The sequence below is a fragment of the Eptatretus burgeri genome, chromosome 2 (genome assembly GCF_056783735.1).
Source record: "Eptatretus burgeri isolate ZD-2024b chromosome 2, Ebu_testis_v1, whole genome shotgun sequence".
Taxonomy (NCBI): Eukaryota; Metazoa; Chordata; class Myxini; order Myxiniformes; family Myxinidae; genus Eptatretus; species Eptatretus burgeri.
In genome coordinates, this window is record NC_140962.1 from 62359140 (window position 1) to 62369222 (window position 10083).

Sequence of the window (10083 nt, forward strand, 5' to 3'; positions counted from 1 at the left end):
GCGACCCTCAGCTCGTCTCTCCTTCTCTGACTGCGGGGGTCTCCAATAAAACATCTGTGTGTGTGTGTGTGTGTGTGTGTCTGAGTGTGTGGGTCCGTCTTATAAGTATAAACTGCGTAAGTGGTTGTTTTTGATCGTTGTAAATATTACTTGCATATCCACATTAAGACCTTGCCGAGCACTGAGAGCAGCGTCACCCCTCGGTCGTTGTTGCAGTCTTGGCGATCACCCTTCCTTTTCCAGAAAGGGGCAACAAGGGCACACTTCCAGTCAGTGGGGATGATGCCTGTATTCTAAATAGAGCACAGAACTGCATGCAACGACATGAGTGGAGCATTTCCACCAGCCTTGAGAAGTTCAGCGTGGATGCCACAGATCCCAGGAGCTTTACAACATTTCACCCGGTTCACCACAACCTGTTTCCACAAAGGAAGGTGGTTCACAGTTGATTGGAGGGTCAGGAATTTGGAACAATAACACTCCTGACATCCAACTCAACAGCTGCTGGTTCAGCCTGGTGCAGCTGTTCAAAGTAACCGGCCCAGTGGGCCATCACTTCGGACTCCTCTGTCAAGAGCCCACAACCCTCTGCTCTAACTGCAGTACACCAAGGGATGGGCTTGGCGGAACACAATGCACAAATTCCCCTGAAAGTAGGACGAGAATCACTTGACCACAGGTGATGCTCCACCCCCTCACAAATTCCTCGCACACAGGCCTCCTTGTCCACCCTCAGCACATGTCCAGTTTTACTCCTCAACTCCGAGAATCTCAGCTCTGCCATTAAGCCTGGCACTTTGACTCTGGTCAATGGTGTCCAGTGTCGTTCGAGAGACAAAGCTCTTCTTCGCCTGATGGTAAGTTCCATGACATCCACCGGCAACATCAAGGAAAGCAACATCGAGAATGGTAGAATCACTCCACAATTCTTCAGGATTCTCCAAAGCATGCAGAACCCCCAAACCCCACTCAGCCTTTTCGCAAACTCCTCAGCTACTCTGTCATCAAGCCTGATGTTGGCTTTGTGGTTATTGTGGCGGCTTGGGATCGTAGGGTCCTGAGTTCTGGCCCTGTTGGCCGCTGAATTAATATACACCAGGAGGTTGACTCAGCCTGTCATCCTTCCGAGGTTAGCAAAATGAGTACCAGTGTACTGGTAAGGGGGACACTGCATCAGCGGCATAGCCGCGTCCCAACCAATGATGCAACCAGCAGCCACAGGCTGTACTCGATAGAGCGAGACCCTGTCATCCTTGAGCTTGCCAACATCCAGCCATGGATGGGATGGTACTATTCTCCCGGATTTATGCTGCAACTTCAGAGTTGTTACAACAATTCTATAGTCAATAGAGGAACTCAGCACTCTGGTCAACCCTGCAGTTCTGAATCATCCTCAAGCGACCATTAACGAGCACATGGTCAATCTCTGCCACATCGCCAGTGTTGGAATACCAAGTCCAGCTATGAGCCTGTATGTCTGGTGTTGGCCTCATGGTTGGGATGGTGGGCTTGGGATCCTAGGGTCCTGAGTTCAAATCCTGCAGCCTATTGAATTAATACCAGGTGGGGTTGACTCAGCATGTCATCCTTCTGAGGTAGGCAAAATGAGTACCAGCTTGCTGGGATGATTAAGCCATTCGAGTATCCTGTGTCGGAGTGCCAACCTGTCCAGGATTGTGCCCAATAGCCCAGGAGACTGCTTTGGCAGCACCAATGCTCTGTACAGAGTAGGGTTCCAATGGATGAATGAGCCCGTGGGTGCTGAAACCATGAACCAGCCACCCTAAGTCCATGAATTTTTGCAAAGTCAAGGAACTTAGTGCTATTCTGGTTCATAGTTCCTGACCCATGGGGACCAACACACACCTCATAACCATCCCTATCAGTTCCAGTCGATGCATTGAAATCCCCCAAGACTTGAAGTGTATCTCTCCTGGGGCACTGATAAACCGCAGACTCAAGTGTGGCATAGAATGCAACCTTCACGGTGAGATCACTCGCCTCATTGAGAGCAAATGCAGAGACGAGCGAAAAAACACCCAAGAAGTGACAAATCCTCAGTCTCATAATACGCTTGTTGACTAGTGTTGCCTCAATTATTATGGGAGCCAGCTTATTGCTCACAGCTACAGCAACTCCTCGGGCATGGTAACCGACCAGACCAGTAGTATGTGTAACCACCCGCCATGATCTCACCACTACCCGGTCTCTGAATCTCAGTGTGCTGCAATATTGATGTTCAAACACTGGAGCTTGGATGACAACAGAAACAATTGATCATCCTCTCTTCGGGATAGGACATTCCAGGTTCTCACCCCAAGATAAACAGGTACATCTCAGGTAAACCCGAGCAGGCCACCATCTGGTGTACGACACCTCAGCACCACCTCACCACACACGACTGCAATCTGACCCAGGAAGTTTTTCTCGTGCTTTTCCTTGTATCATCAAGGAATGGGGGTTCCGCAGGCCTTGCCCCAATCAAGTCATTCTATGAGATGCCCTGCGAAGGGCAGCAGCACATCCGTAGTTTCAGAGAAGTTGCAAGTGTTTTTGGACAGACTCACTGACTGACTGACTGACTGACGGATGGACGTGTCATCCCATAAGCTCTCTGGAACTACATTCCAGGTGAGCTAATAATAATAACACAGGGGCTGGCAGGATGGCCGTGAGCTATACACACTCTCCTCTAAGCTATGTATCCTGGGTTTGAATCCCGACCCAGCTGTCATCCCATCACCACGGTATTTCACAAGTCGGGTGATTCATCAATGTATGTCATTTCTTGGATGGATGTTAATCTGGTGTTCCGTCTGCCAACATTACCTGGTGGACTTTAATGATCCCAGTGCCCTTCACAATGAGTCGGTGAGCTGTCGGTGGCACCCTGAAGAAATTACAAATTCCTGCCTTGACCTTAGTTGATCCTCAGGCCTGGCAAGCCAGTTATTAAAGACGGGCCAAGCTTCTCCCAGACAACAAGACAATAACATGGGAATAATTGTGGCCGTTAAACAATAAGGATATCAACAAACCACCGTCTGCATGGTGCGCAGGTACACGTGATCCACTTCCCCCCAACCCCTCCCTTAGCTCCCCTGCCCCCCTCTCCCCAGACTGTTCTCGTGGTAGAAAGGAAGGGGAACGGTGGGGAGAGGGCAATCATGAGGAAGGAGGTCCTTCACAGGAGAGACAAGGGCATTTTTTTTTCCTTTTGTATTTTTAAAGGTGGGGGGGGGGGAAGGGGTGTGGGGACAGTAAATGGTTCTTCACTTTTCACAGATCACACATTCCAGCTTGCCAAGACTCACACCCATATACTCAGAAAAATTTTAAATATCCAACAAGCAAACCACACACATTCATTCCAAAAGTTACCTTCTCTTTCTGCCAGTCTTTGAAGCTCTCTATCCCCAATAGTTTATTATATTTTTATTTTTCAAAATAGATCGATATCCTCATCAAAATTGAATCAATTTGTCCTCATCACACACACCCAACCGGCCCACCATATTTCGTTTGAATCCATCCATACAATTTTGAGATACGTCGTTTTTGGTTCGAGCTTTAAATGGTGAAGAATCATTTAAGAAATTAAAAAAATTCTTGCATCCGGATGTGGATTCGGATTTTCACCAAAATGTAATCAATTCGTTTTGTCACACACCAAACTTTTCTCAGACCCAATCAAGTTTGTCCGAATCCGTCCATAGCTTTTTGAGATATCCTGCTCACAGACAGACAGACAGAACAAATGGGTGAAAACATAACCTTCGTCCACCATCAGTGGCGGAGGTAAAAATCATTGAAGATAGTGATTTTGTGCATTTCTCAATCAAACACACGCACGCACACACGCACACACACACACACACACACACACACACACACACACACACACATCTTTTAGTACCACACTGTAATAAAACAAGTAAATTAGAAGGGCACTCGTTCGAGCGCATCCCTCCTCTCCTACAGGTTGAACAGTTTACATTTTGTATCCCACTGATAGGCCGGATCTACGTCTAGCTCAGGACGTTAACCAAAATCAAATTGAGTTGTTCTCATCACCTTCCCATCTCATCCACCAAGATTTGTTACATGTCCACAACTTTTTCAAATATCATGCTCTGCGTCGTTTTTGGGCCCATTTCTCAATGGTGAAGAATCACTTAAAAAGAACATTATTGTATCTGGATCTGGATCTTCAACAAAATCAAAACAATTCGTCCTCATCACACACCCAACCGCCCACCAAGGTTCGTCCGAATCTGACCATAACTTTTTAAGATATCATGCTAGATATCATTTTTAGCCACTTTGACTCAATGATGAAGAATCATTTAAAAAATTGTCGGATCCGGATCATCAACAAAATCTAATTAATTCGTCCTTATCACACACACCCACCCAATCTGTCCACCAAGTTTCGTAATAATTCGTGAATAAGTTTTTCAGATATCCTGCTCACAGTCAGCAAATAGACAGACAGATAAACTGTAGATCGAAGCACAGGGCTATATTTACACAATTGGCCACTTACCTTTGCTCTGATCCTTTGAAGGGATGCAGTCCGAGTTGCTGCCATACATGATGGTTTCCCTTAAACAGTGAATATAACACAATTGTAATTGTATGCACCTAACACTTAAGGAAAAGAAAAGAGTAAAATGAGTTTAACAACTTAGTGATTTATTCAAAACATTCGATTGGGTAAATCTCGTTTCCAAATTTTGCAAGATTTGCACTTTATATGCGTGCTGAGGACTTGTGGATTGGGAGGGAGTGTTGGTGACGTGTGGTTTGTAATGGGATTTGGGGGAGGAGGGAGAAGGTGAGGACTTGAAGTCACATTTTACATTGTGTGGATGTTCTGTGCGTTCCGTTTAGGTATATATATATATAATAGGCTAATCTGGTATGTTTCTTCCCCCCAGAAACACAGAAATGCTCCTAAGAAAGAAACAATTATTAAGTAACGTTGCTTCAAATTAATCCAAACTTACGGGAAAATAAGATTCAAAACAAAGTTTCAGACAAGAGATTGCATTTTTACACATATAAAGTGCAGATATTGCAACATTTGGAACCGAGATTTACCCAATCAAATGTGTTGAATAAATCAATGTTGTTACTCATTTTATTATCTCGTTTTTTTTTCTTTCAGCATTAGGTGCATACAATTATAACTCAAGACATTCCTTAATGGGCCTCCTATTTTTGAGCTCTTTCAACCAGCGCAAGAAGAAAAGGCTTTCCGTTTTTAGCTCAGTTTGGACATAGTTCTGTGGAGCTTATGGGATGGCACGTCAGCCCGTCCGTCCGTCCATCCGTCTGTCCACAAATGCTTGGAACATCTTCTCTGAAACTACACATGCAATTTCGATGAAACTTCATCCCTCTGTTTGGAACAAAATTTGTTCATTGCATTAAGACAATTAGGCTCTAAAGCAGTCTACAAGGGTTGCCTCCCAAAATAGGTATTTGCTTTCTTCTCAGAAACGACCACACAATTCCAATGAAACTTCACCACCCTGTTTGGACCAAAACTTGTTCATGGCATTAAGACAATTAGGCTCTAAGGCAGTCTACATGGTTGCCTCCCAAAATAGGAATTTGCTTTCTTCTCAGAAACGACCACACAATTCCAATGAAACTTGACTACAACCTTCACCAACCATGATGTACCAAAGTTTGCTCACGGTATTAAAAAAATAATTAAACTGGGGATTAAGAGGGTGTAAGAGAGGGTTGCCCCCCAAAATATGTATTTTCTTTCTTCTCCAAACCACACACACAATTTTGATAAAACTTGACCACAACCTTCATCACCCATGATGTACCAAAGTTTGTTCACACCATTAAAAAAAAAATTGGGGGTCTAAGGGGGTCTATGGTGGGGTTGCCCCACAAAAGAGGTATTTGCTTTTTACTCCAGAACTACACACACAATTTCAATAAAAATTTTTTCCAAACTTTCATCACCTGTGATGTACCAAACTTTGTTCACGGCATTGGAAAAATCGGGGTCGAAAGGGGTATGCGAGGGGGTTGACCCTCCCAAAATAGGTATTTGCTATAACATTGGTTCATTGGTACATTTTGACGATTCCCTCCCGCGTTGACGTCCTCCTCAGTATCATTAATCTACCAAATGAGCGACCAGGGGTATTTGCCGCAATTTTCTTCTTTTTCTATCATGGTATTTTTACTGTGGGCTTCTGCTAGTTTATTTATTATATACGCACATGAAGTCACTTGGTGTCTGAATGACTTGAATTGCCCTCATCGCAAACGGCTTCGTCCGTGCAGATAGGACGGATTGGGTTTGGGATGATTAATATCCACATGGATGGAACCCCACGTCCGTTGTGGGGATTGGTCGGGTGTCGTTTTGGGTGTCGAGTGTGAGGGATTACCAGCATGTCGCATAGAATTGAGACATTCCACAGAAGCTTGATGGCATCTGCCTCAACAATTTACTTTATCCATATAATTAAAAGTGAATAATGACAAATGTTTTTTTCACAATGTGGTCACATTCCCAGAATTACTCCAAACAAAACCCCTCACAATGAATGACATGGGTTTTTGGTGTGGTCCCTGGTCAAGTTTTATAAGAGAAAATTGTTGGAAACAGACTTCTGCTTCCATCACTCCCAAAAACAAAAAATTACCCATGATTGAGGCAAAAACATGTTCACTGCCTATGTGTATATATAATACACATGCAGTGAAAAGGCCTTTATGTTCACTGCTATACAACCATGCCTATCCAAATTGAGCCAGTCAATTTGGATTGGGATGGTGATATAGCTCGGATAGATTACAATTGCACTTCACAAAGCCCTGAGCATGAGGCCTGTACCCTTTAAAAAGCCCGTGATGCCGATCAGCTTCAACCTTTCGATATATGATGATCCTTTTAACAGTCCTATTGGTCGTTTTACAGTGAAGGTCCTATGGGAAAACTCATAGGGAAGGCATGGCAATTGTGAATATGACTGCTCCAAATTAGTCTTTGGCTTTGCACAAGACCAACATGGCAATCAAATGGTGTCTATTGATAATAGGAGGTTGGGGTGGAAGGAATGTGACACAAAAATCGATGAAGGAACCAGTGTTATACTACATCGATGAGCAGTCAGTCACCCGTTGAAAAATCAATGGGGCTGGATGCTTTGAATAAGGTAATTTGAAATTTGAGAACTATTCACGATAACAGAATTGAAAGAAATTTCATTGTGAAATTATGATACAGAAAATATAACTCATTAAACTGAGATGTTCTTCTTCAAATTAAAACCATGTAAGATGCATACATGCATGATTTTTGGTTTTTGATATACTTGTACGTGCCTGTTAAAAAAAAAAAATTAATAAATAAATATTCAAACCACGAGCAACAAACAACAACCACACAGGCCGTTTCTTCGCTCTTACGTGCCCATACGTGCGTGGCCCGGAACTTCGCATATTATTCACAGTTACGATTATTCGAAATTTAGTTTTAATACCCAATTATTCAATTAGCGCCAATGTATTTTACCTTTTTGCAATGTCGTGGCAAGGAAAAACAAAAAGAGAAGAGAAGAGAGAGAGAGAGAAAAAATTACTTCCTGGTTCGGAGCATACCAGCACTCTGATGTTACCAAAATTTATTCACCGTCTAATATGAAAACCATCATAACTTGGGGCATTGTGTTTATCTATAAATGCGCATAAGAAATCGAGAAATTATTAGAATACACGAAGTCATCACTATCCGGAAGTCCGTACGTTGTAACCCGGAATGGGGAACGCGGCTGAGCTTCCCTTCCCCATCGGCCACGCCCACGCAACAACGTGTCTTGCCATTGGTTTGGTAAATAAATGGCCATAACTTGGGAAGCACTTGTCCGATTAATATCAAACCTTGAAAAGGCACATCCTCAGGTCCCCAGCAATATACCTGGCACGTTTCAATTAGATCGGACCAGTGGTTGTCGAGAAACAGCGGTCACACACACACACACACACACACACACACACACACACACACACACACACACACACACACACACACACACACACATTGCTGGAATTATAGATAGATGAACAGGAATCGTGGTGATGAAATGTCGTGATTTGCATTGAGAAGTGCTTGCCTTGTGGGGTATTGTTTAGGACAGCATTGAAGACGACGTTTTGGGAATATTCTTGTCTTTCTTGTAACTTGTTGTGGAGACTTGTCAATTTGGATTGGGATGGACTGCAGAGAACGTGCTCTTGACAAAGCAGCATAGAGCTGGTCATGGGTGAAAACTGTTTATGCAAGGTTTACCTTGAGAATAAACTGCTGGACAGAATACATTTAAACCTGGATGTTATTGCTAAATAATAAATCGAACTTCCAGAAGTTGTACAACTTGTCTGGGAGAATAAAAGAACAATCTCCCTTGCCACTGCCTTAAGGAGCTTGACTGTGCCCATTCATTCCTTGTCTGCGGTCGGCCCCACCATGTCCACGGAAACCCCCACCCTGTCCGCGGTCGCCCCCACCCTGTTCACGGTCGCCCCCACCCTGTCCACGGTCACCCCCACTTTGTCCGCTGTCGGCCCCACCCTGTCCGTGATCGGCCCCACTCTGTCCGCGGTTGCCCCCACCATGTCTGCGGCCGCCCCCATCCTGTCCGCGGTAGCCCCCACCCTGTCCGCAGTCGGACCCACCCTGTCCGTGGTCGCACCCACCCTGTCTGCGGTCGCACCCACCCTGTACACGGTCGCACCCACCCTGTACGCGGTCACAATCACCTTGTTTGCATCCTGAAATGGTTGTCCACGGCCACCCACCCCTTGTCCATGGCTGCCCAAACATCATCTACGGCTTCCAAAACCTTCTCAATAGCTGTCCACTCATTGTTTGTAGCTGCCCACACCTTGTCCACATCCTCACAAATGTTGTCCATGGTCTTGCAAATCTTGCCCGTGGTCATCCACGTCTTGTCGGCAGCCTCACAATGTCTGCGGCCATCGAAACGTTGTCCATGGCTACCCAAACATTGTCCGTGGCCGCTAAAACCTTGGACAGACTAACTTAAAAACTGGATGTTATCGCAAAATAATAAAGTTGCACAACTTGTCCGGGAGGAGAAAAAAAGAAAAACACTCCCTTTTCCGCTCCCTTAAGGAGCTAGTGTTTTTAAGTAGATTGTAGTCGATCTCCGCAATAGATTTCAGTCGGTGTACACTACCGGTCACAAGTTTTAGAACACCCCCATTTTTCCAGTTATACTGAAATTTAAGCAGTTTAATGTTTCAATATACTCTGAAATTAAAGCAGAGAACAAATAAACAATTGCAGATAAAAAATAAATCATGGAATCGTTTTGTTGAACAAAATTTAATCAAATATTTTGACACATCAAAGTTATCACCTTTTGCAGATATAACAGCCGAACATACTCGTGGCATTCTTTCTGCAATGGAAATCAAATATTGTTCAAAAAGTTCTTCCCAACACTGTTACAGAAGTTCCCACAAATGTGTTGCACTTGTTGGTTGCTTTTGCTTTCACCCTTCTGTCCAGTTCATCCCAAACTAGATCGATGCGGTTTAAGTCTGGAGACTGTGCTGGCCATTCCATGATTTGAAGCCTACCGTCTTGTTCTTTTCCTATAAGGTAGTTCGGACATAGCCTGGAGGTATGTTTTGGGTCGTTATCTTGCTGTAGGATGAACCCCTGACCAACTAGGCGTAGACCAGAGGGTATTGCATGGTACTGCAAAATGCTGTGGTCACTCTTTTGGTTCAGGGTGCCAGTCACTCTGTGCAAGTCGCCGACTCTGGATCCAGCAAAAGAGCCCCAGATCATCACGCTTCCTCCTCCATGTTTGGCAGTTGGTGTCACACACTGAGGAACCATCCTTTCGCCTAGACGACGGCGTACGAAAACACTGCGTGATGAACCGAAGATTTCAAATTTTGATTCATCGGTCCATTAGACCTTATTGCAGTTTTCAGTCGTCCACTGGTGGTGTTTCATGGCCCAGGCCAGCCTCTTTTTCTTATTTTGCCATCTTAGCAATGGCTTTCTTGCTG

General features: G+C 44.5%; 1 long non-coding RNA gene across 1 annotated transcript in view; it reads right to left on the bottom strand.

Moving 5' to 3' along the window:
* LOC147032161 (uncharacterized) overlaps positions 1-4720 on the bottom strand; it is a 29144-nt gene extending 24424 nt beyond the window's left edge. The window contains exon 1 of the long non-coding RNA XR_015055054.1: positions 4547-4720. This is a non-coding gene — a long non-coding RNA (uncharacterized LOC147032161). The remainder of the gene's footprint in view (positions 1-4546) is intronic.
* Between the last annotated feature and the right edge of the window lie 5363 nt (positions 4721-10083).